Source organism: Vulpes vulpes, chromosome 10 (assembly GCF_048418805.1).
Source record: "Vulpes vulpes isolate BD-2025 chromosome 10, VulVul3, whole genome shotgun sequence".
Taxonomy (NCBI): domain Eukaryota; kingdom Metazoa; phylum Chordata; class Mammalia; order Carnivora; family Canidae; genus Vulpes; species Vulpes vulpes.
The window spans coordinates 80,809,270-80,837,053 of record NC_132789.1 but is presented as its reverse complement, the minus strand read 5'-3'; positions in this window follow the sequence as shown (position 1 = coordinate 80,837,053).

Here is a 27,784-nt window from a genome sequence, read left to right as displayed (position 1 = left end):
CTCAAATATTTTCCCACCAACACATCAGGACATGTTAGTTCATTGCCAACATGCCTCTGGGTATGGCTTTATTAGGGACTTTAAACGGTTTGACTGGAAAAATAAGAAACCATGGTATAGAGAAGGAAGATTCTGGGCAATCATGTAGAGAATGTGAAAAACGGATAGACAGAAAAGTAAGAATGGATGATGAGAGTAGGTAGTGTATCTCAGCAAACTAAAAGTATGTGGGACATGCTCTTATCCTCTGCCAACCTTTTTACGAATCATAAAGTTACCTTATTGGGATGCCTGGGTGGCTCCGTGGTTGAGTGTCTACCTTTGGCTCAGGGCGTGACCCCGGGATCCGGAATTGAGTCCCACATTGGGCTCCTTGCATGGAGCCTGCTTCTCCCTTTGCCTCTGACTCTGCCTCTCTCCCTCCCTCCCTCTGCCCTTTTTTGTGTTTGTTTGCCTTTTGGTTTTTTATAATTCTCCCCTCCCCAACTCTGAAAAAGCATTATGCTAACTTATATGGGCCCTACATGGTTATTTGTGTGTGTGTGTGTATGTGTGTGTGCTTGTCCCGAGTTGCAAAAGAGTATTTTGTGCAAAAGAGTATTTATAACAAAATACTCTTTTGTGACCTCATCTGTTTAGTTTTCTTGCCAAATGTTGCTCTTCAGAGTAGATATTTCTATAGAAAATGTTCAAAGTAAGAGACAGCGTATTAAAATTGAATTATGGCCTCGTAGATATTAAAAACATTGAAGGCCAACATGGATGGAATATGGTACCAAATTGTATTAAACTCAGAGAAGGAATAGTAGTTGATTTGAAGTCACATTAAATAGGATGGAGCAAAGAGAACCCTTTGTAAGCCTGGTGCATGAATTCGATTCAACACATGCCACCATCTTCAAATAACACTTATTAAGTACACAAGTGTTTGAGGTCTGTACTGTGTTTATTAACAGAAAAAAAAGACATATGTTTTAAAGAAGATGTGAGGTGTTCCTGTGCTTTTGTCATTTAAGTGATACGCCTGTGAGGTGTAAATGAAATTTTATTGATAAAACACTTCTTCATTCATTTACTTCATATGAGATTTCATACCCATCTGATCCCTCTCCTCCACAAGTCAGACTACAGCAAGACTGGAATCATAGGCGTGCATAAAGTCCCCGCCGGCTGGGGCTGTGCTGTGTTCCCAGGCACACTGAACAAGCTGTTTACAATGAGTAGCCATTTGGAAAGCAGAGCAGAGCCTCTCACTATATCTCACAGAATGGCCCCAGTTGCCCCAAGCCATGCCTGTGTTGCTCACACAGTACACTCTTTATAAGTCCAGAGACGGAATTTCAATGAGGAGTACTGAGGTATGTTTTTCCAAAAGTGGCATCTGGCTCAAGGATTGGTTACGTGAATGGCCTAGCAGCTGGTTATACCTGTGGTTTCTGCTAATTAGCCTGAGGTGGTGTTGGCTGCCTCCTTGGGCTTTCAGAATACATCCAACCTTTCGTCATCATTACAACTCTAAAGATGGCCTAAATGTGTGTGTGGTAAAGTCCGGGGGCCTTTGAACTTGGTGTGGATACCTGTCTTATTGTGGACAGTGTGGATATTTATTCCCTGGCCTACACTTATCCACTAATGATGGGTCAAGTCATTTGGATTTCAAATACAGTAATAATTAATCCTGAGGAAGTTTAGCCTAAGTACAGGTTTCCTTTCCTTTAGAACCTTAGGAACAACTGTTTCTCCCCAAAGCGGGCAAATGTTTTCTTAAAAAATTAAAAATACTTCTATATCCATCTGTCTCTGTCATGCTTCTTTATTCTGTATTTATCTCTGTGGATACAGAACTGCTCTGGACATTTGAGGGATGTATATGTTTGTGTGTGGGTGCATGTATATTTATAAACAGGGTTTTTACTATAAGGGGAAAAGAAGATTCCTGGTAGAACTGTGGCCGGAAGGGCCCACTTCCAGCAGTAAAGGCCTTTGGACCACACAGACAACAGCCTCCTCCAGTCCTCCTCCCCATTTCTCTCTTCTATTCAGGAGAGGACCAATGTACAGGACCAATGTCTCTCAAACTAGAGTATAACCACACCCCTTCTCTCTCTTTCTGGGGCCTCTGTGCGTCTGAGAGCTGGCAGCCTAGCCAGATAAATGCTGTCTAAAACATAGAGCATAGAAGCAGAAGTCTGAAGACTTGGTTCTATTTCCAGATCTATCCTTGAACAAAAGAGATGCTTAGGTACAAATCCCGTCAATCCCTCTACTCTGTTCCCAGTTGATTCAAAATGGTGATGAATAAATCGTATTTGCATGCATCTTGATTCACAGGGTCCATATGACTTTACCATGAAACTTTCTCAGGTAACAATCTGAGAAAAAGATTCAGAAAATGAAAATAATTAATGAAGTTCTAGCCAGGAGAGAGTCTTAAATACTTAAAATTGAGGGCCTAATGTGATTAGAAGGCTATATCAGACTGCACCAAAATTGGATCCATGTTTTGCATCAAGAGAACATAGAGATCTTGGATAATGATGTCATAACATTGTTGGCTTAGCCACGTAGTCCCGAAACTTAATGCAATTCATGTATTTTACATTACCCTTCCTCTGCCTTTTCTCTACCATTAACTATGGCCAGCCATGTGAGTTGAAACTCCCTAGCAATAAAAAACCAAAACAAACAAACAAAAAACCCCTCTGTTTCTTCTTTCTTAGAAACCTTCTGTCCACCTGACTTCTACTTTTTCTCTCTGAAATTACTTTTGACATGCAAGTTTGTTACCCCCAGAGTCAACTTGAATTTTATTTCTGCACCAATCCTGAAGCAGGCCGCCACATTTTTAAATTCATACTCACCCACCCTACCACCCTACTGCCACACAAAATTCATCCCAACGCACTAGGGAGCAATGTAGAGCTTACCAAAGATTTCACAGATGAAATAGAAAGGATGTTTATGTAGCCTCCCCACCCCAAATACGTACAATAAGTAAGCTAGTAAGCTACAGTTACACGATTTTCCCCCCAGTCAAATGTGTAAACAATTTTTTTTCCCCAACAGGATGTGTAACATCTGACTCAGGCCCTTACCCCTCTGCACTCAAATTTCTATCCTTGATCCCCTACCATAATTCTTCTCTTTCAAGAAGTTTGGATACCAGCCTGAGGGTCTCTTTAGGCACGCATAGCTTATCAACTCTCTTTTTCAAGAATTCAATTTAGGGGCCGCCTGGGTGGCTCAGTGGTTGGGCCTCTGCCTTTGGCTCAGGGTGTGATCCGGGGGTCCTGGGATTGAGTCCCACATCGGGCTCCCTGCATGGAGCCTGCTTCTCTCTCTATGTCTCTGCCTCTCTCTGTGTGTGTGTCTCTCATGAATAAATTAAAAAAAAAGAAATTCAATTCAGGTACGCACCACAGTCAAGCAGGAGCCTACGTGCGTGCATGTCTTCCCATGGTGTTCAGTGACTCCATGTTGTTAGATGGAAATTAGCTGTGATGGGAAACCAAGGAAATTGGCAAATGCCACACATCAAGGTATCCTCTCCCTTTCCCCCATTTTTTTCCCCAGAGAACCAGTTGTTAAACATCCACCAACACACAACTGGGTGATATGCAGAGCTTTTTGTGACAGGTGCAGCATGGGAACCAGACAATCAAAACCAGCACGGTCATTTTTGCCCCATAAGTGCATGCAGCTACTAGCAGCCCAGTTGTTTTCAATAAAGCAGGTGTCTCTTTGCAAAACAATGTTTCTTCCAACTTCTGAGTAGTTAAATGTTTCTATAGATCATCCAGAATTGCTTTTATTAGAATGCCAGGGACGATATTTTGTAATATTAAGTCCTTCCAAAAATTTGAAGGGTTTATTTAAAATCTAAATAAAGAAAAGAAATTAACATCTTTAAAAATCTCAATTTAAAGATTTCTTTTGTAGGGGAGAGATCCGTTTATGAGAAAACAGTCATTCTTAAATGATGCTTTGTATTTTACAGGTTTTATATTGAATATAATCTATTGTCTTTATTCGAAAGGACTTCTGCATTGCGATTAAGGTAATGAGTGAAAGGTAATTAGGAAATTTTGGCAAATTCAATTAGAACCCCAGTCTTAGAGGGGTGCCTGGCTGGCTCAGTGGGTAGAGTGTGCGACTCTTGATCTTGCGGTTGTGAGTTCGAGCCCCATGTTAGGTATATAGGTTACTTAAAATATTTTTAAAAAATTCCAGTTTTAGAAGTACAAAAATGTAAAAAGTAATGTGTTTCTTAGAATTCAGGAAATACAGCGAAGGAGGTTGAAGCAGGAAACGGAGAGTGATGAGCATGTCAAGACAGATCCTTAAACTGGAAAAAGCAGCTGAGGAATCCACAGTGCTGCCATGGAGATGGTCAGCCTAACCTCCTTGTGGATTTCTTTGTACTTCCAGGAGAGACTTAGGCAAAAGTAATCTTTTACCTTATTAGGTGAGAAAGCGTGTATAGGAAACATTTTTCAATAAGAGAGTTAGCATTTCTAATTACAGAAGAAAAGATTTGATGTAAGAAGCAGCTCTGGGGTTCCTGAGATAGGGCTGTTGAGGAGGCCAATTTAGCTTAAAATTAGGAGACAAGGGTGATGCAAAGTAGCACTTCAAAATAAAATCAACGAAGGAATTGAAAATTGTATCAGACAGTTGGGATAGAAGCGTACCAAATTGAATTAATGTCTACTGAACACAACTCATCATTAAAACATAAAAGTTTTAGCGTTATTTCACTGGATTTTTTTGAAGAGTCTTTTTTTTTTTTTTTTTTTTAAATTAAAAAGATGAAAAAAAATCCAACACTTCTCTCCTAGGGTGCTTTTGTGGCTGTGTGTCTGTCTGAGTCCATTATGGCCACTATAACAAAATATCAGACTGGGTAGCTTATGAACAGCAGAAATTTAGTTCTCACAGTTCTGGAGGCTGGGAAGTTCAAGATCTAGACACTAGTGTGATCCTGTTCTCTGGTGAGGGCCTTCTTGCTGGGTCCTTCCATGGAGGAGGAAGCCAGGATCTCTCTGCAGCCTCTTTAATGAAGGTACTAATCCCCTTTACTAGCGCTCCACCCTTATCACTTAAGTACCTCCCAAAGGCCCCACCTCTTAATTCCATCATCCTTGAGGGTTAGAATTTCATTGTATGAATTTGTGGGGGACACAAGCATTCAGATGATAGCAGTGTCAGATCACATCTTTTAGATTTATCAAGTAAGTGCCTGCTTCACAATTAGAACATAAATGCTGCAAATATTACTTCTGTTTGTTTTCTATTTTCTTAATTATTAGTATCAATACTTAGGCCATTTGCTTAGATTTCTTCTTTTAAAAAGTTAATGTGTAAGTTTTGACAAGCAGTGATTTATTATGTATTTGAATCTGTACATACTCTCTGAATTCTTTCATTGATTTTTATGCCGTGAAAGACCTCCATCCAGAGGGCACATAAAACTAACCTATATTTCCTTTTTTTATAGTTTTATATATGCAGTTAACTCTTTAACACACTTGAAAAGAATTTTAGTGAATGGTTTGTGATAAAGCTCTAATTTTATTATCAATTTTTGATTAATAGATTGTATTCGAACTTTGCCTTTTCTTTTTTATTTCATTTATAATGTGGCCTTTATAATATAACATTATTACACATAACAGGATCTGTCTTTGACTTTTCTTTCTTGTACCATTTATTTGACTGTAGAATCTTTATATTATTAATTATTACACCTCCTATAAGGATTTTAACAATGAGAACTGACTGAATGCACCTCTCCATTGATTTTCATTTTCAACTGATCTAGTTGTTTTTATCCACTTATTAATCAACACAAATCTCACCAAAATTTTGACTAAATATATATTAGACCACCAAAAGTTTTATTTAAGAAAAATTTCTATTTTCACAACATTTATCTAGAGACATGGTACTTTTTTCCCTTTTAAGAAGACATAGAATGTTTCTACTTTACTGCTATATGCTAAGTGTGGGGTTGCTCCCCAACAAATATTTATGGAAGAATGCAATTTTAAGCAGTAAACACAGTCTGAGGAGATTTGTGAGAAATACCTATTCTTCACTATAAAATAGCAGAAAATTGAGGAAAGGTAGAAGAACAATGGGCTTTGAATCAACCCTTACACCACTGGTATTTTTTTCTCTGTTAGGTCTTGTGTTCTATGTCTTTCTGTATCAGGTTTAAATTTTTCTGCCTAGATTTGAAGACTCTGAGTAACCAGATTATTCCCTCTATATCTTTCTTTGACTTCCACTTTAACTAGACCCCATCCTTCACCCCACCCTTCCAACCACACCATCTGCTCTTTGTCTTTGCTCCTTTGTCTCCTTCACCGGGCAGGTATCTGTCTGCATCTCTAATAATCACCAGCCACCAATGTCTACCCACTTCCATTCTCATGCTATTAATCTTCTAAATAATTTCTTTAACAACTTAATAATTTTTAAAATAATTACTTTGTACATATATATTTTTTAACATTCACACCCCTCTTGCTGTAATTCTTTTATTAGTTTTAATTGCTTGCCAGTTCCTTATATTGGCTATTTAAAAAGGCAGAATCACAATCATGAGAAATTAAGATTAATTTGCACTCCCCTTTTCATTTGTGAGGTATCTTATTTAAGTTTAATATCTCAATGTATTGGCTAAAACTTCAAGATAATCCTAAATGGTGGGGCAGTAGTGGACCTCCTTACCTTGTTTCTGATATTAGTGGAAATAGAAATGTGTCAGATGTCTTGAAGTAAATATTACTTGCTATGGACAGAATTTCTCTTTTTAGTCTGTAGCTGAAATTTTAATGAATAATTGGAATATTAGTCGCTAGCCCCTTGTATTTCAAATTAATAATATTGTTTTGTGGCACTTCACCTCAGGAGCCCCGTCTGAGAGGGACTGGTTAAATCAGATTCGGGAGTACTCCCATCCTTCAGGTCCAGGCATGGTTCATCATATTCTGACATCTCTTTCTGGCAGGTTGGAACCTTCAGTTATTATAGGTAGAAAATGAGAACTGATCCTAAATTGCAAGCTGACACCCTCAAAATCACAGGGTCAGAGAGAGCAGGGCTGGGATGGGACCTTGGTCTCCTTCTTATTCATTCACTGCTTTTGCATTTTGAGGAGGGCAGGTTATCTCTAGGAGCCCCAGGTCTTTACATGCCCTCAAGTGCTTCGACAATGTGATTTGTTCTGTCAGTGGGAAGGTGTCACAGGAGTGATCCAGTCGCTCTGGAGTTCCCTAGAAAGAAAGAAAGGGACCCACAGCCTCTCTGGATCCATTGAATTTACTCAAGTGGTACATGTTCAACCCAAACTTGGAGCAAATGAAGGAGATGTTTCTCTCAGTCAGCTGTAAATAGCAGCAAAGATGAGCCTGATTGAGGGGACACGTGGAAAACATGGGAAACCACGATAACAGAGTATCTCTGGTCTTGTCTTTTCATGTTTCTTTTCTTCCTTTCTAGCCCCTCCCCACTTCTTTCTGGTTCTACCACAGGTCCTTCAAGGAAAATACAGAGCTGCATACTAAGAATGTGCAGGGATAGATTTCAGGAGGTTTAAAAAGAGCTGCATGATCAGTACAAGGAGGACATGACTGTCTTGGTGACCAGTGGGGGTCCATGACACTATGTTTTCTGCATGTTTGAATTTCACAAAACAGCAAAATAGCAAAGAATGAATAAGCAAACTAATGTGAGAGTGAAAGAAAGATGAAGAAGGAAAGGAGAGAGGAAAGAAGGGAGGAAGGGAAGGGAATAACATGATTTTCATCTTTGTATTTCACAAAGTAAGGATATAAGGGAAAACTTGCCAGAGCCAGAGGTTCATTGCCATCATTTTTTTTCAGAATAAAGAACACCAAAAAGTGGAAAGGTTCTTAGAAATACATAAAGTTAGCCTACAGATAGCCTTTTTTAAAAAAAATTATTTATATAAGAGAGAGAGAGAGCATGCACGGGGAGGGGCAGCGGGAGAGGGAGACAGACTCCCTACTGAGCATGGAGCCGGACATGGGGCTCAATCCCAGGGCCCTGAGGTCACTATCTTAGCAGAAAACAAGAGTCAGGCTCTTAACTGACTGAGCCACCTGACGCCCCTAGATAGCTTTTATAGAGTCTACCTTAAGTTTAGGGGAAAAACAAAAAACAAATCACTACCCTGCCCTCTGTTTCCTTTCTGTGTTTTGCCACAGACTAGTAAAATACTTCAACACAGTATTTTGGTCACTGCACTGGCCTTTAGAAGCATCAGACATTGTGGAATGTCAGAAGTAACTTCCTTGACTCTGAAGGATGGTGACTTTTGGGACTAGAAGAACCAAAGGTATGTTCGTTCTTAGGGTACTGGATCCAAAGGGTCTTTAAGGGCTAGAAGTAAATATGAAGGGAAATTGATTCTAATATGATGTAAGGCAATGTGCCGCTGCGCATGGGCAGAATGCTGAAGCCATTGGCAGAGTCATTACACTTGCAGTAAATGCACAGACAGACCTGTGGCCCTGTCACTGGTAACTACCTCAGCTAGTGTGGGGATCAGTATGAAGGTAACTGGTGTTGTGAAGGGGGTACAACGAGGAGTCAAGACTGAAGCTCCAGCCTCTTTCTAGGGAGATGTGTATTTCAAGGTCCTGTGACATGTGTACAGTATCTCTATCCCTATATTCTGACATGCATTTTCTCAGATAATTATTTTCATTGAATATGCTGACCTTTTTTAACAGTCACTTGCCTGGGAATATCTGAAATATGGATGGTAATAATGCCTACAGTGACTTTAATACACTGAGTAGTATAAAATGGCATTATTTCTGGGAATTGGTTCTACAAATCAAGCAAATTCTATTTTTCCTGTCAGCTAACTTTCTCAACTTATGAGCATTTACTTAAAATGCTTGATTATCTGCCATCTTTCTTCTTTGGATAGTGGATGATTTCATGCTTATACCTGTGCAGGTCATTCCGCCTACTCATTAGAATATTTTGTCACTGAAATGGATGCTGATTGTCCCACTTTCATGGGACATCCTGTTTGGTGCATGGATTATCTTCCTTGAGCCCAACTCAAGTTTTGCTGTCAGCAATCATAACTGATTCTTCATTTTTATTTTTATGTTTTAAAGATTTTATTTATTTATTTATTTATTTATTTATGAGAGACAGAGAGAGAGAGAGAGGCAGAGGCACAGGCAGAGGGAGAAGCAGGCTCCATGCAGGGAGCCCGATGTGGGACTTGATTTCAGGACTCTGGGATCATGCCCTGAGCCAAAGGCAGACACTCAACCACTGAGCCACCCAGGTGTCCCTAATTGATTCTTCTGAGTGAACAGAAGTTACCACTATATCACATGCCTAACCTATTTAGTATAACTTCGTATTTTATATCTACAATGTTATTTCAGTTATTCTAAATATTTTTAAGTTGTTTTCTATTGCCCAGTTTTAAATAATGCTTGCCTAGTCCAAACCAAAAATACTGCACTAATATGAGCTCAGATAACCACTGGGTACATCAGAGCCTTCCGTATAATTGGTACGCGGATTCCTGTTTCTGATTTCCAGGTAAGTGTTACACAGAAGGAAACTTTTGGAAGTGAAGCATTTAAGGACAATGACATTTTGCCTTGTTATTTTTTAATCATATTTCCTTAGTCAACAGATCCAGAATACTAGCCAATAATCTTGGATTTCATTAAAGACTGGAGGCAGAAGAATCAGGTTGTAGGTATTCTCTACTGAAAATTGCTATTTCATATTCATTTTCTTCAAAATCATAATTAGTTTCTGTGATGGTAGGAGCTGAATAGGCAGACCAACTTGTCTGTGGCGTCCAGCCGGCAAGTGTGTGTACCTCATGGCACCCTGTCACGAAGAGTCATGCCATCTTACTGCTACCTTCTTTATTGTGGAAGCTGAGGGAACTCACCAAAACTTCCATTTACAGGTATCCATTCTCAAGGGTGTTTCCTACCTTGTACTTGTATCCAATCCACTTCCTTGCCTAGAAGTGGTGAATTTACATGGAGATTCAAAAGTTGCAAAATATCAACAGTCCCAATACATTTCTTAAAAAGCTCAGTGACTCAGGCTGATGAAAGGGCATGAGACCACCAACCTAAGCCAGATGGGCCCTGGGGAGGCAGAGACACTTCAGTCATGTCAGCCTATGACCGTTAACAACTAGACAACTGATGCATTCTGTACCAACAGCTGGAGCTTCTGGGAGGTCTTTAACCATAGCCCTAAGCAAAGGGCATTGAGGTAATCCAGGATGGAGGTCACCAACGGATGGAAAACTGTGGTGGGATTCTCACTGGTTAGGAGAGAGAAGAGGTTACAGCCTTTTTGCCAAATCCTCTGTGGCTGGATTCAGTGCCCAAATGATGATTTCCATTGCGAATGCAGTCTAACATTGGTGGTATCTGTCTTTGGGAGAAAAACAAGTCCCGATACTGAGTACCACTCTTTCGGCAAGAAACACTGCCCGAATGTGTTCTCTGGGTCTGATTTCACATAGTTGTGATAGGGAATTTTCTTATCTGGAATAATTATTTCAGGGACAAAATGCCTTGAGGAAAATAAATGAATGGTGAAGCTATCCTGGATTGAAATCATCCTGGAGCTAGAAGGTCCTGTATTGTTCTTTTTTTTCAAGATTTATAGGTTGAAAGAGAAGATGGGCAGTTTCTTAATCTAATTAAGACAAATATACTATAAAAGAGAAGCAACTTTTTTCCCCCCATCCCTCCAACCTACACATTTTTCTTTGAGATTTTAGTACTGGATTATTAGTTGGTAACTCAACTCACACAAAGCCTTGTTCAGAATACACTTCAGAACTCCACTCTAAGCAATAAAGCAACAAAAAGACATGTCCATATACTTTGGCATTGTGTTGGCAGTAACTGAAATGCATAGCATCATACTCTTTGGGGGCTGCTTCCCCAGACAAGCAGGGAGGACAGATGTATGAAAGAACAAACACTCCCAGCTATGCCTAATATTGTACAAATGCACAGAATTGAAGTATTTATAGCTTCTATAGGCAGAGATATAAATGAGTTTTGTTTTGTGGTTTGGAAATATCTGTGGCTCTGCCTGTGATGAAGGGAGACATGTGAGTCACATATTAAGCAAGGATTTCTTCTGCTCATGTCTGATGTGCATGCAACATGGCCTTTGCCATCAACAGCCAAGAATAGAACATTCATATTTAAGCAATAGGCAAATGCATACAAGACTTGACAGTGCAAACAGGGCTGTCCTGGGGTTGGGCTCAAGAGCAGTATGCTCTGTGAGCACCAGAAGAGGGGGATTCATTTTGAGAAGGTTCACTTCCCACGTCAGATGCAGATCACTTGAAACTCCAGCAGAAGTTTCAGCCATGTCCTCCTTTCCCTCTCCCTGTTAAGATGATGTCAGTGCAGTGAGGATCTTCTTGTCTGTTCAGATTATTGTTTTTTTAAGTCCATATGAATGCTTTTTGGTTTTGCTGGATTCCAGATAATGGACAGGAATTCCCAAGTTGCCAGATGTGTGCTTGCACACACACACACACACACACACACAGTTGTATTGCATTAGAATTAATGGTTTAAAACATAGCAAGTAGTGAAACACTTTACATGTCTTTTTATTACAAAAATAGGTAGAATTATGGAAGGAGTAATTCCTGGGAATAAAAGGTATCATCAATGATAGTGTAACAGCATTGCACAGATGATACAGAGGGTGACAGATGGCAGCTACATTCGTGGGGAGCATGGCATAACATAGAAGTTGAATCATACCGTTACACACCTGAAACAAATGTAACATTGTGTGTCAACTATACTACAAAAGGCATGGAGTCACCATGACGTATCTCTTACAGTGGCCGAATGCCCTAGCAGATTTTCAGAATAAATGAATTGTGTGTAATGAACCACGTATAAGCTTTTTTCAGTCCTTCACACTGAGTCTATCCTCAAATCCTAGCAATTTTTCTGAAGTGATAGTGTCATGATAGCTGTAGGACAAACCTAGAAATAGACTTGTAAGTTAACCTCATTCAAGTCTTCTCTCTCTTCAAGCAGCCTCACCAGAAACTCTGGTTCTTAGGAATCCTCATTTCCTGTGTTACTGCAGTGGTCTCCTGTCTAGCCCTCTGACTGCTTACAGGTCTGATTAAATTCAATAAACAAGTAGTAAGTACCTATTTTCCAGGCTCAATGCCAGGCTCTATCCCTTTATTTAGAACCAAATTACAAAGTGTATGTATGTACGTATGTATGTTTCCTCTAGGGATGCCATCTAACCAACCAGAAAAAAAGCCTGCTCCCCAGGGCATGGGCCTGCTCATACACGTCTTGTGGCAAGCCTCGTGAGTAACACAGGCACACACACACATACTTCTTGGTTGGTTTATTTACCCCGTCTTGCCAGATCAATCAATGCTGTACGCTACATGTTGTCCAGCTCTCTAATCCTTCCCACTTCCCTGACTGTGCATAATTTAGAGCTGCGTCCCAGTAGAGCTGAATTGTATGAATCCCACTACCTACCTTTCTCTTGCACTAAGCATTTGATTATAAGCACCTTCAAGGCAGAAGCTGTATCCCCCATCCTCTTTGTCACTCCCCACAGCTCCTTCTCTGCTACAGCAAAATTTACACATAGCACATTTTCATTTACAGTAGACTTCTTTGCTATAGCACACTTTATGTAAGTTCTATTTTCCTTAAAACAGGAGGCTTATGGGGAATGGAGAGCCATGTACCTCTCCTCTCTCTCTCTCTCTCTTTCTCTTTCTCCTTCTCTTTAAAAAAGATTTTATTTGTTCATGAAAGACAGAAAGAAGCAGAGACACCGGCAGAGGTAGAAGCAGGCTCCATGTGGGGAACCTAATTTGGGACTTGATCCCAGGACCCCAGGATCACACCCTGAGCCAAAGAGCTCAACCACGGAGCCACCCAGGCGTGCCTCTTCTCTCCCTCTTGTCCAGCTGCTTCTGGTGGGGTGAGTGCTCGCTGCTCAACTCCCCTTTGCCCATCTGCCCAAGTTGGGGAGAAACCCGGGCCTTTTGTTCAGTCAAGCAGGAAAGAGACATTCAGATGAAATTGAATAGTATTTGGTCAGGTGCCTAAGTTAGTGTTTGGGGAAAAAGCATGGGAATATTTCGTCTTTACATTTGGCCTCCTTGTTATATACTATTCTAATTATGCAGGCGATTCAAAGCTCAGTTCAATGGTTATTTTTCAGGTGCACCAATTAGGAGTAGAAATAGGAGCCTGGGGCACTTCCCATGACATTCAATATTCAACATTCAACACCCAGCATAGCAAGACTAGGCCGTCACTCACTGAAGGTGTTTGGCTCCAGTTATAGAGATTTGAAAGCTTGGAAACTTTAGAAAATGGGTCATACTCTATATACTTTTCCCCCATGCCAAATAAAACAATATGAAGCATCTAAAAAATGTTATCAATAGCATATTTTTTCTAACAAAAATATATGTTATGGAAAAATAGAAAAACAAGTATGTAATTACCTACAAAAATAGGATCATCGTGTATACAGTGACATTTTTCTTTTACATTTTTTTCATTTATGTTAATAAATGTTTTCCTAAACCAGTATACTGCAGAGTAAGTTCTGTGTTCCATGAGTTATTGATAAATATTACATATAAAAAAAGAAAAGAAAAGACTCTTGATTAGCTAAATCTTAGCAGTCTTGGGTTAAACAGGGTTTTTCTGCTATTGGACATTTGGAAGTCTTTAATGTATATTGTGATTCTTAAAATAAGGGATGTAATACAGAAGTTCTCTAAATTATTTACCAAGTATATTATTTATATATTACATATATTGTATATATTTGTGTAGTTTTTATAAACACGTGTTCCCTTGGACACCTCTGGATATAGAAGTAGAAGTAGGATGGAGAACTATGATCAATCTTAGGACATAGCCTGAAAAATTAATCAACACAAGTTGTAAACATTTCTGCATTGATCATGTTTCTTATGTGTATCTGTATATATGTGCTTCTTTATTAGCAAGAGAGTGAGGGATTTGACTATAGAACCATTAATTTGGCATTATCACCTGCTAACATTCGAAATTACTAATGTTTTGTGTGACATAATTTAAGAAATGCGGCTCTGCAGTATTCCCTGATATTACAAATGATGCTTTAGGGCTATATGACCCTTATTCATCCCAAGAGTTGATGCTGGTTTTCTGTATCTAACCGTGTTCAGAATATGACATCACTGCTTGCTTTATTAAAGACACAATGATCTATATCAGTTAATTAATTTTTCCAATTCTAGTCTGGGGCTTCATAAAAATACACTGGCCAGAGAGAAAGCTGTTAGTTGATACTGTATAATTTCGGTTTAGAAATTCTTAGAATATTTAAGCAGAAATGCTCCTTTGTGGGAGAAAAAAGAGCAACGGCCTGAGTTTTTAGCAGGAATTCACCTCCACTCACAATGGTCATTTTTTTCTCTGACTTTGTGCTCTGCCTAGGATTTTGTTTTACCCATCCAGCATCTTTGTTTGCCTTCTCCTAAGCATATTCATCTCCTGCTCCCACAGTTGTATATGTCCTGTGGTTTCCCATTTGCTCTGTGTTTAAATGAAAAATGTATATAGTTTCTCTCTCAAATTAAGTTGTACTTATCAGCATTTTATGCAAAACAGTTTAAAGACAAATCTGCAGCAAATGAGCTGCTTGGTGCTGCTGATACGGTTCTTTAAAAAGCAGAGGTTTCAGAAACAGCTTATCCATCAATAGCTCCGATGGCACTTTGTGGTTGCTTTGCACAAACATATCCCCTTTCTCTCCCAACCCTATCACCACAAAAGATAATTTACTTGCCATTTTGGCTGCTTTTCTTTTGATTTTAAGAATCTTTCCTTTCCTATTCTGTTTATCCTAGGTAGTGCTGGGAGACTTCTATAAATGTACAAGTCAACAATGGGCGATGCGTTTCATGTCAGGAGCATAAGAGGAAACAATGATTGGGACTTTGTTCTCCAGCAGAATGTAAAGATGGCTTATCCTTTAAACCTCAACTTCAGTCTCTTGATGAAAATAGATTGCCGCCATGAATTTTTGATGCACAAGTCATAAATGTTTGAAAACTCTAAACTGTGTGAAATACCTGCCTAGAGGGTCGGTTATATCCTGCATCGTTTTAAAAAATTACTTCCTAGTGTTCTCACCTGCCTGATCCATTTATTGGTGTACTACTTCTCATAGTGACCCATTTTCTTTTCTTCCCTCACCCTTTATTCATGGGGCAGTTATGACATGTTGGTTTCTTTGCTGTATGGATAGGGTAGGCTATGATGTGGATCTCCTCAGCAGTTCATTAAGCACACTCCAAAACATGTCATTATCAGTGCTATGCATTTATTTCTTAGTCACCACGTGCAAAGGGTTATTCTGGGCATTGAAGGAAGGTGTAAAATTGGAGCCCTGCTTGCCAGCGGCTGGAAACAAACCAGAGGAACAGGGCCAAGCTGTAAGAAGGGAAATACGCAAGTGTCACCTGAGTGGTCCGGTCAGGTGTGAAGCAAGGGGGGCACATGACCTGAGTTTTGAAGAAAGGAGGGTAATATTCCAGTAAGTGAAGAAAAGCAACACATATGTTTTAGTCAAATATAATAACTTGAAATTGTTATCCTTGTAACTTTGGAAAGATCAATTTATCTGGAACAACTATGTTTACTTTGGTGCTACTCTTAATGTTTTCCAACTGTTTTCCCTTATTCCGGGAGCCATTAATCATTGGAGGACTCTCAATGAAACTTATGGACCCTTTCTTCAGATAGCCACTCATGGGCACCGAATTTCCAAGGCTCCACTCACCCCTCAAAGGCTGTTGTTGTCACCACAATTCTGCACATTTCTGGGATGCAAATTGCATTTTATATATGCACGTTATCTCTTTTAATTGTCAACAACATTCCCATGAAGCAACCACCTTTGCCACCCTTGGTTTCACAGGACGCTAAAGATTTGATTAAGTGGATCACCTGAAGCCACTCAGCTAGTAAGAGTCAGACCTGGGATTCCAATATCTTGGTAAAGTGTCCCTTCCTTGTGTCTTTTCTCCTCCTCTCTGACTAGGAAGGTCCTTCCCTAACCAATCTCAGAGTCAACTTATATTAGTCTCAATCTGGTGGCTGGCTACTGTGTGCTTTAAGTAATGGTAAACGCTCCCTTCACTTCCTTGGAGATGCTTATTGACAGGACAGCTCCATCACCCTGTGTATTTACAGAACTCATACATGTGTTTGTGTCGGCACCGGTGTGACAGTGTGTAAAAACATAAGTACCTCTTCCAGGGATGTCATTAAATGGAACAAGATCATGCTTGTCATTTAAAGTTGATAAAGAACACAAGACATGGTATTGGAAGGAGTCTTCAGCATATTTGTATGGGAGCTGAGGACTGAAGATTCAAAGCTGGGCGGTCAGCTCCTGGCTCGGGTCCACTTGTCCAAAGCAGGGTACCAGATATTAGGCTAGGCATCAGTTAGTATATCGGGACGTGAACTCGTGGGAGAAGCTGCTGTAGGAAAAAAGGAAGTTGTAGAGAAAAAAATATTTTCCAAGTTCCCTAACGTGTCACCCTAGGGCACCAGGGAGGAGTCTGTGAGAGGAGGCTTTCCACCCCTGTCAGCACCTTCGTGGGGCCTTTCCGCCTCATGTGCTTCCATTTCTCCTAGAGGCAGCTGATTTCGGGCTGAAATTACCATCATGTAAGTTCAGCCAAGTAGCAGTCACATCCAAGTCATGCCAGCCCCACCCTGACAGGACTGAGGGTGAGTCAGGCTTTCCCTGGGATTCAGGGAACCTTCTGTGAATCCAGAGAAAATCCCTCAGGAAGTCACGCCTAACCATAAAGGCTGCTGGGCCAGCGTGAATCTATCACAGGAGAGGAAAAACACTATCTGCCCCCTGATGAATAAGGGGTCTGTTCCCTCACCACAGTGTCTCTGAAGTGCCACCCAGAGCCATTCCTCAGTGGTGAAATGACCCACTTTCCCTGGGCTGCAGGCGAGCTGGGAGACTGCCTCTCCTCTGAAGGCTCAGGCAACCCGCTCCAGCTTCTCTGTTTCCTTGACTGAAGTCACTTCCATTAGCTCCTGCACCTTGAAGGAATGGAAATCTCTTTGATGGGTCTGACAGAGCACACATTCAGCATCCCTGCCATCCCTAACCACTTCTGTCTTTTGCTAACTAGAGGCACATTTACAGTACAGAAATGCTCTGCTGATCTGGGGGACCAATGGGCATTTCAGGCAGAAATGATGAAAAAGCACTGGGAGTAGCCAAAGGAAGTATCATTCTTACCACACGGGGCAAGAAAACCATTATGGTGGTTTGCTAGTAATTACTAAGCACAAAATAACATAACATGAAAATCTGGAAAATACTGAGTTAAACAATATTGTATAGATTTCTTCACTGTACAGATTTTTTTCTCTGTCTTTTATATGTTCGTATTTATTGCGAATCTTCATGAGGGGAGTAATTAGGCAATATTTCCCAAATGTTCTTGGTCAAGGAATACTTTTTAGGTGAAACATACCACAGTATTTATTTAAGTGCAAACATCCAGAGGGTACCATGGTATCACAATGTAACAAAACATTTGATGTTCACGACAAGAACTCTGAATATATAGAAAAGATTTTGTTTTGTTCATAAAATAAGTTTATGATGATGAACTAAAGTGTTAAAGATAAGTCAACATGATTTTTTTTGAAGAAGAATAATATAAGACAGGACATTTAGATATACGGTTGGTGAATATGCCTGTTGGATATATAAACATACATTAAGCACTAATAATGAAATCCTAGCCAGTGTAGAACTGGCTAGGAATTATTTATAATAAATAACAGCAGAAAGCTAAATATAGCCTATAATATATAAGCAGTTAATACCTGCTTTTAAAAAAGGGCATGTCAAATCCTTTGAAAATGAATGGATTATGAAAAAATATTATACTGCAGAAGATTGGTTATCTATTTGGAAACAAAAAAACAATTTAGATTCTTACTGCCTCCAGATGTTACAATAAATTCCAGATCAATAGGAGTGGTAATATAAATAAACAGAACCATGGAAACTAAAAGAAAAGAGAAACACATATCTGTTTCATCTCTAAGTGGATGGGAGAAGAATTAAAAGCATTTAAAATATAAAAATTAAAATTCACATACTTGAATACCTAAAATATTTGAATATTTGAATCTCAAATATTAACATATTTGAATATCTTTGTGTATCTAAAAGTTTAAACAAATCAAATGATGATCAATAAGTTGGGAAGTGTTAGAAGCCAATTATGTAATATTACTATATGAACCATATAGTGGGAAACATACCCACACTCAAATAATTATACAGAGAATTAAGATAGACAATTATTTCACAATAGAAGAAATACCAATGCTATTTAATATAGGTAATTTAATATAGATTAACTTTGAGAATGCTCATATCTTGTGATTTAGTATTAATTGCTTTACTATTTACAATAGCAAAAATGTGTTAAAATCGAGGAGTTTAGTATTATTAAGTCAGTATATCAATTTTCTTTGTACTTTGATGCTGCTAGACAGTAGTAGCCCTTTATAAATCTATTTTTACCATAAGTTTATTTTTTGAAAATGTTATTTATTTATTTGAGAGTGAAAGCAGAGCAAGAGAGAGCATGAGGTGGGGAGGGGGCATAGAGAGAGGGAGGTGCAGACTCCCTGCTGAGCTGGATCCTACAAACCCCTGTGATCATAACCTGAGTTGAAGACAGACATTAAACCAACTGAGCCACCCAGGTACCCCTATTTATACCATAAATTTAGCCAAGCAGAGGAATATTTTGGAAGAAAACAAATGAGATCCTGATGACTCCCTATTTTGGCTCAAAGACATAAGTCAATGTTTATAGAACCAGAGTGGTTCTATTGAGGTTGCTTTATTTTAAAAATGTCAAAAAAGCTACAAACGTTGAGATCCTCAGGGGTGATAAAGGAGAGTATGGATTGCTGATTACAATTCAAAAACTGTAACTAGTGATAAAAAAGGAAGCAATATTTCTACTAAAATTGTTACTATTCGATATTTGAAAGATTAATCTACTAACTTGCAAAATTTCTTTAAGTGGACAGATAATTCCCCAGCATGAAGAAGAAATGAAAGGTTATTATATTTCTACTCCCTTCAAAATCTAGTTTGCAAAAGCAAATTAACTTTCATATTCACCATAGTAATTTTCCAGTTGACTTTAAATATAGAAATGGCATTTGTTGACACAACATAAATGCATTTATACAATCTCTAATAATTTATAACAACTGAATATTTTGTTAAACTAAAAGTTTTTAAAGTAGAAAGGACATACATATATTGAAACTCTCTCTTATAAATGGAAGCTCACATACTTGGAAGCTTTATGATGATTAAGAACATCTGCCACTGATTCAAGATAACTTTGGGTTTCTATACTAGTTCTATCTCTATAAGGCAGTCTCCCAGATTCAAATTCTGTTTTCTTATTTATAAAATGGGAATAATAATGGGAATAATACCATTATTATTACTACTTAGAATGCTATTAATGAGATAATGCACATAAAGTGGCATAGTTCCTGTCACATTTTGAAGGTTCAATTAGTGTTGTAATTGAATTGTAATTATTTGCATGCAAACTATAATTATTTGCATGTAAAGTGTCATTGTACATGTGGGATGTGTGTATGTATGTGTCTAGTTAAGTAGGCCAGTTATATAAAAGAGAATACTTACTAGACTTTCTAAGATAATATGTATCAATCTAATTTATTTTCAGAAACAAAGAAAGAATTGAAAACCAGAGTTATAAGTAAATAGCTATCCTAAGGGTTAATAGGAGGCTGTCAGTCTAGGTAATATGAATTTATTTACCTGAAGCTTTGCAGCCCCACATCAGAACCTGGATTTCCCCAGATAAAAACCTGGATGCTCCAAGCCTGAACCCTCAGTGAAAAACTGGGCTATAAAAATCCTTCCTTTTGGCAGAAGGATATAACAAAGAAACTTGTTTGTTTCTGACTGTATTATTGCTAGGGCAAAGTGTCTCCCGAGAATTCATTCCTACACTTGGGTTTGATGTTCCAATGACAGTACTTGCATAATGGTGCCCTTAAAGCAAAAGAATTAACATGAAAATGAGTCTCAAGGTGGGTATTTTCCAGGGGTGCTTAGAAGAAACAATTGCAAAGTGACTCTAGAGGGACATGACCTTGATAATCCATAAAGAATTCTTCCAGATAGAGTTCCATTGAAGATGAGCTCACAATCCAAAATTATAAAACGCACAAAGAAAACTCCATTACTCTAAGCAACAATTGGAGGACACATCAAATTGTAGGATTAGATGCTCAAAAGCTTCAGAAAATACTTTTAACTAATGTTTTCTAAAATAAGTATGTTTATAATAAAGTCATGCAAGTAGAAAGCAAAAACAAGAGGAAAGAGCAAAGCATTACAGAAAAAAAAAGGAAAAGAAACCTATGGTAAAGAATCAAAAAGAGGTCACCTGACCTCAATGGTTGAGCATCTGCCTTTCACTCAGGTCGTGATCCTGGGGTCCTGGGATCGAGTCCCACATCAGGCTCCCTGAAGGGAACCAGCTTCTCCCTTTGCATGTGTCTCTGCCACATTCTGTGTATCTCTGATGAATAAATAAATAAAATCTTTTAAAAAAATTCAAAAAGAATGTCTAGAGATGAAAAACATAAGAATTGTTATAAAAATACTTAATGTTTGAGTTAAAGGCATATTGAGCATAACTGAGAATAAAATTCATAAACAGAAAGATAGTTGTAAGAAAATTTCTAAGCATGCAGCATAGAGAGATAAATAAGCAAAAAATAAGAAAAGAGATTTTGGATGTGGGAAACTGAATTTCAGTATATATCCAGTAGAAGTGCCATAAAGTCAGAATAAAAAAAAAATTGTGTGTGTGTGGGTAGGATGAGAATAATATCCAAAGAGATAAAGATAAAAACTTTGCAGATTTGCTTAAATATATGAATTCTCAGATTAGGGAGATAGAGTAAGTCTTAGCCATGATAGAAAAAAAAAAATCTATCTGCAGAACTGCAGAACCCTAAAGGCAAAGATGAAAAAGGATGCAGTTCTCAGGAAAACTTGCAAGAGCATACTTCTCTTAGGGGAGGGGATAATCTGAGTTATGAAGCCAATAATCTTTGATCTGCATCTATAGGAATAGGAGTTTCCCTGAATCCTTTTGGTGTGAATGAGAAGGATGAATGAAAAATACAGATAAGCCCTATATTTAAAAGTCCAAGTATCACAGTAGGAGAGAGATTATATTTTTCACCACACTGCAGTATTGATCTCAGTAGACTGGGAAGAACTCTCACATAAAAATTCTATGTCATAAGGAGAATACTTGCCAGCCTGGACACAAGTCTGACTCCTTGCTGATCCAAATCTCCTACAGATAGAGATAAAAATAAACAATAAAAAAAAACCAGCACAGTTTCTAAACAAACATGCCAAAAGACAAAAAGAGGAAATAAACTGGATAAAAACAACAGGCATATGAAGAATGCTCACCAGAAAAATATTGTCAGTAATAATGGCAAAGTGGAAGCAATATTAGGAAGAATATAAATGGTCAAAAACAAAATAGTAGACATAGAGGATGGGATTGAGAGTTTTAAATAAAATAAAATGGAAAGGAATAGAGTTAAAAAGCATTAATTAAAAAAATCTTAGACATGGTAAAGACAAGCGAAGGTGATCCAACATGCATATAATTGGTCTCCTAAAGAAAAGAAGCACAAAAATAATAGAAAAAAACTGTTTAAGATTTAAGAAAATTATTCCAAAATAATGGGAGAACTTGAAATGCAAAACAAAAAGGCACACCATGTTTATGGTGAGATTATCATTGAACTTCAACAATAAATTAAAAATTTGATGAATATCAAGGCAAAAAGTTTTAGTCATCTCTAAGGGGAAAATTCATTCCAGAGTTTCCCATGGAAAATTTCATTCTTTTGAGTCATTGGAGAAAATGCCTATAATGTCTACAAGGAAAGAAAACATAACTCAATAATTTCTTCCCAGTAACCATTGTTCAAGGAAAAAGACAGCATCAGTGTGTTTTGAACATATTAGGAATCAGTTAATATAGTTCCTATGAGCCCTTGGAAAAACTATTACAGTATAAATTATACTAAACCGAGTTTATATATATAATGTAATTAAAGCAAATATGCAGATTATGCTTATAGAACATGATGTGTTATACCTCTTTAAGATATAGAAATAATTTAAGTAATACTAGGAGGGGAGGGAGAAAATGGAATGGTATAGTTACACTGATTTATTTTCCTTTTGTAGTTGGAAGTAAAAGAAATTGCTTAAAACTGATCATTGAAGCAGTAGAGCTGTCAAGTATATTTAAAAGTATAAAGAACAGGAAAAGATATGATTAATACAGAAGTATATAGATAAATATAAACATGGCTATAATGTAATCAAGAGATGAAGGTGAGAGGAGATCAAAGGGGAAATAGCTACCTTTATCAATGCTAATAGTAGTGAGCCAAAGGTACTATGGAAATGAAGTATAAATCAAAAGTTTTAGTTACAAAAGTAGCAATTAGAAGGAAAATGGAAACCTTCTGAATTATCAAGAAAAAAAACATAAAATATCTTCAGAAGCAATATAAATGCATTACCCAAATACCAAACATATCCATGATCTCCATGATGCTTAACTATTTCTTACAAAGACAGACTGAATGACAAAGTTAACCCTGCTTTCTTCTCTCTACAAGACTGATGTCTAGTTGATTTCAAAGAAAAAAATATTTTTTTACTTCTTTAAAAGCACTCTAATGGACTCATTTGATATTCTTATCCTTTGAATTTATGAGTAAATTAACTCTGATTTTTAGCGCAACCATATACAAAGCAAAAATAGTGCAAGGATGAAAAAAATCTTCACACTGCACTTTCTATTCCATTTGAAAATAGAGTTCAGTTGTGACGTTCATAAAATATATGCATGTCTGAATATCCTCTCTAAATCTATGTGGTCTAATATAGGCTTCTCTGTCTGGTTTACCTACACTGGGCAACAAAAAGAGCACTAGAGATTTGGTGTCAGGGCACTTAGATAGGTGTTAAGCTTATTTATTCTTCACCTTGAGTGAGTTTGTGCAAGTTTCTTAGTCTTTATAAACCTTGATTCCCTTATCTGAAACATGGGGAGTTGATAAGTGTGATGGTGAGTCCCGATGCTGCTGGGAAGGTATTTTGCAGATGTGGTTAGCATATACAATCAGTTGACTATGTAAAGGCGGTTATCCTTAATAATGTGGATGGGCATCATTTAATGAGTTGAAGACCTTAAGAGCAACAATTGAAGTTTCCTGGAGAAAAATGAATTCTGCCTCAAGACTGAAACATTAACTCCTGCCTGAATTTCCAGCCTGCTCTACAGATTTTGGACTTTCTAGCCTCTGCAGTGGTATAATTGCATGAGGCTATTCCTTAAAAACACCTTTTGATACATACACATATATTTATATACATACACACATATAATATTGGGTTCTATTTTTTCTGGAGAACCCTGACTGATAGGCTGAGATGAAGAATACAAAAATCTTAAATCATGACCCATATGTGTCCTCGGGAAGCCAGGAGATACATGCACTTGCTGTGCTCTTTCCCAGATGCCTACATCATATTTTCACCTCCTTCCTGTCTCTGGTCTAGTGTCACTTTCTCAGTGAGACATTCCCTAAACACTTTACTTACAATGATGACCCACAATCAGCCACTTCCATTGTCCTTCTTTTCTTTGTTTTTGTCTCTAAGACTTGTCACTCTCTGACATGCGACATATTTTACTATTATTTATTGCCTTTTGTGTTCCCCCATTGGAATGGGAGCTTCATGGACTATGAAACAGTCTTTCTAAATGATCTTATGTCTTCATCTTGTCTCCTGGAATTTGTCCTCTACAGGCTCTGCTATTAATCTAAGACCTAAATCTGACTTCCCTATGTGAAACACTTTGCTGGTTCAGGACTGCACAAACCAACACTGCCCCACTAGGACTCTTTGTGCTGATGAAAATGTCCTACAATCTGCACTCTTTATGCTGGCTGCAAACCTCATGTGAGGTTTGATTGAGCACATAAAATGTGACTAGTACAACTGAAGGACTAAATTTTTATTTTTTGAAATATTATTTAATTTACATGTAAATAGTCACATGTGACTAGAGGTAGAGATTATGGGAAGCACATGTCCATATCAGAAACTTCAGGCCCTCCATATTGATGACTGCCTGATTTCTTCAGCACCATTTCTCTTTGTTCACACCTCACACTTTACAAAACAGAAAAGCTGCACTGCGTGGAGTTCTCCAAATGCATCACATGAGTTGTCAACTTGGTGTATCTGCTGTTATGTCAACTTGGTCCTCATAGCCTTCCATGCTCCAAGCTCGCCTCTATATCAACTCCTCATATGGACCATTCAACTCAGAAATCCTTCCCCCCAGGGTCACTGCAGCTGGATTAGGGGCCCTTTCTCCCAATTTTCATAATTGCTAGTACATAGATCTATTTTATTTTTACTATTGGACTCTATTTATCTGCTAATACGCCTATCCCTCTCTTAAGATGTGGCCTATCTTGAGGCCAGGCCTTATTTGTGTCTTTATTTTTTTAAAGATTTTATTTATTTATTCTTGAGAGACACAGATAGAGAGGCAGAGACATAGGCAGAGGGAGAAGCAGGCTCCTCACAGGGATCCCAATGTGGGACTCGATCCCCAGACCAGGATCATGCACTGAGCCAACAGCAGATGCTCAACCACTGAGCCACCCAGGTGTCCCTATTTGTGTCTTTATATTTTGAGTTCCTAGCTCTATGCCTGGCCCATAGTAGTGCCCCAATAAATCTTTGTTGAATAATGAAAGAAGGAAAGAATGCATGGGACCAAGTGCTACACTGGAGTATACTAGAGACTTGGCCTAGTAGACATGCCAGTTTCCACACCCTTCTTGCTCCTTATATGAACCTTGAAAAACCTGACATTGAGCAGAGGTCAGGGAGCTCCACTATAAGACAGGACACTGTCTCATCCTGTGGCCTAACTCTTTCTTTGCTTCCTTTATGGATTCCAACTGGATTTTGAAGCCAACTCCATACCAGGAGAGTTTACACTTGTCTGGCCCTTGTTGTCATTAGCTGTCCAAAGACAGCCTTTGAAGCTTCTTTATAATCATTTTCTGATTCCTTCCCTCCCTGTTTCTTTCCATACTTGAAGTTTTCACTTGGGAAAGGAGAAGTCTGGGTAAGTGGCCGCAGCAGTTACTGGATTTAGCTTTTTGGAAGGTTTACAGATCATCACCTATAAATGATCTGTGATTTGGGAGAACTCTCAGAATGGTACTTTGGGTGAAGAAAACAAACATCTTTGCTCTAAGTGAGCTGGCTTTGATTCCCCAAATTGCACAGAATAGTGCAAATTCATGCTGTAAGGACTTCTGTGGCTATTGCTTTTTTTTTTAAAAATGGGGTTACACATTTACTACGGATAGTTATGATGTGCCTAAAACACATCCATAGTGTATTTAGTCAAGGAGTTAAAAAAAAAAAGAGGGAAGGGGAAGGGTCTACAGAGAGGTGGGTAAGAGGAAAAGGCAATAAATCTCAGGCCCATGGGATTTGGATAACAATCTGCACTGGCAAATCTAACAACTGCCAGTTTTGGAATGTGTCAGCATAATATCATACTAACTGTTACCTGGTAGGTTGTCAGAATTCTAAGAAATGTGAAGATCAAAAATGTTGCAACTGGGAAGTATTCCAAATGCCTTTCAATGTATATCTGTTGAAACAAGGAGGCTATTAAAATGCCCTTTAAAAAGTCCCATTAAAGTAATAATCCAATAAAAGGAGTGTATAATCTGAGAGCTTTGAGGCCAACAGCAAGTGAGTGCCAACATAGCTTACTGACTTTACTGGAGGATTTTCCATCTTCTGTTTCCCTCTTTGTGTTCTGAGCAGTGACTTTTAGTTTTGATTCTCCATTAAGCAATGCAACATAACCATCTCTACTATCATAAAAGTATAACATACGTGTGTATCTGCCCATATAAATACAAATGTATGACAATTACAAACTTTTGTAGAAAATAGTCACTATCTGGAACAATGGCAGATAACAAAGAAAGTGAGATCCTGACTCATTGTTCCACTATGGATATAAATATTGTGCCCTAGAAAATAATCCATTTTCAATTCCAGAAGAACCGTTACAAATCACTGAAAAAAAAGTCACATAAACTTTGTTATATGTGATTTTTGTTATAAAATTATCTAAGCATTGAATGGCATGACACAGGATAGCTGAGAGAAAGTTTGTGCTTCTTGATTTTTAGAAAAATTTTAAAATCTTATCCAAATTTTTCTTAATTTCATTAACCAACTACATTCTCTGTCAAGTTCATTGTTTTAATATAAATCTCTTGTGCTATTTTATAAAATAAGATGAGAATAGAGAGGGAGGCAAACCATAAGAAACTCTTAACTCTAGGGAACAAACTGAGGGATGTGGGAGAGAAGGTGGGTAGAGGGATGGGGTAACTGGGTGATGGACATTGAGGAGTGCCTGTGATGTGATGAACACTGGGTGTTGTATGCAACTGATGAATAACTAAATTCTACCTTAAACTAATAAAAAACAAAGAAATCTCTTGTGCTATTTTAAATGTTTTGTACTTTCTGAATAGACTAAGCCTGAATTTCCTGCCTACCTTTGTCATCTTACCATGTTAGGCAGTATAATAAGACACCTCCATTTTCTGCTCTTCGCCTCTGTAGTATACAAAGGTTTTATCTCCTCATATAAAAATCTAGATGTTTGAAATAGGGAGCCAACACTTTCATTGATTTCTCCACCCATCACTCTGTGCAAATACACTTAGCTCTACAATCATTCATTCATTTTCCATTCATTCATTTAATAAACTGACCACTTGCCATGTACCAAACTCTGTATTAAGAACTGGGGACATAATAGAGAAGAAGACAGAACTGAGATTTATTCCAGCTTACTCTATAATTGGCAATGGTTCCATGGTTTTTTAGAGGAAGAATTTAAACTCTTCCTGTTGAAGGTCCCCATAAACTAATCCTACCTGACAGTTCTGATTTTACTTCTGACCTTTCCCCAACATAAATTTCCCATTCTTCCACTCCAACCACATTTTGTGCTCATTTTCTCTTCTAATTTTATTCCTTCTGCTGGAAATTCAGAACATTCCTCCCTTAACCGTTTCAATCCAATCCTTTTTCAAGGGCAAATCTTCATTCTCTCACAAGTTCCTCCTGGAGGGGAAGAACTCTCTCCAACTTAATGTATCTGCTTGGCTAACTCAAGTCATCTCAAACTTTTAGAATTTTGATTACCTGATTTTTCCCTCTCAATAAGTGATATTGTTATTTATCCAGGTGCTCTAGCCAAAATCCTAGAAGAACTCTTGATTTCTACCTTTTCATCAACAAGTCCTATTGACTTTGCCTTGAGAATATATCTCACACATAACCTCTATCCCCATCTTCATTCCAACTTGAGATGAACCACTATTGCCTTTTCTGCTTTGGGTCATAGTCTATCCATCACTGCTTCTGTTTC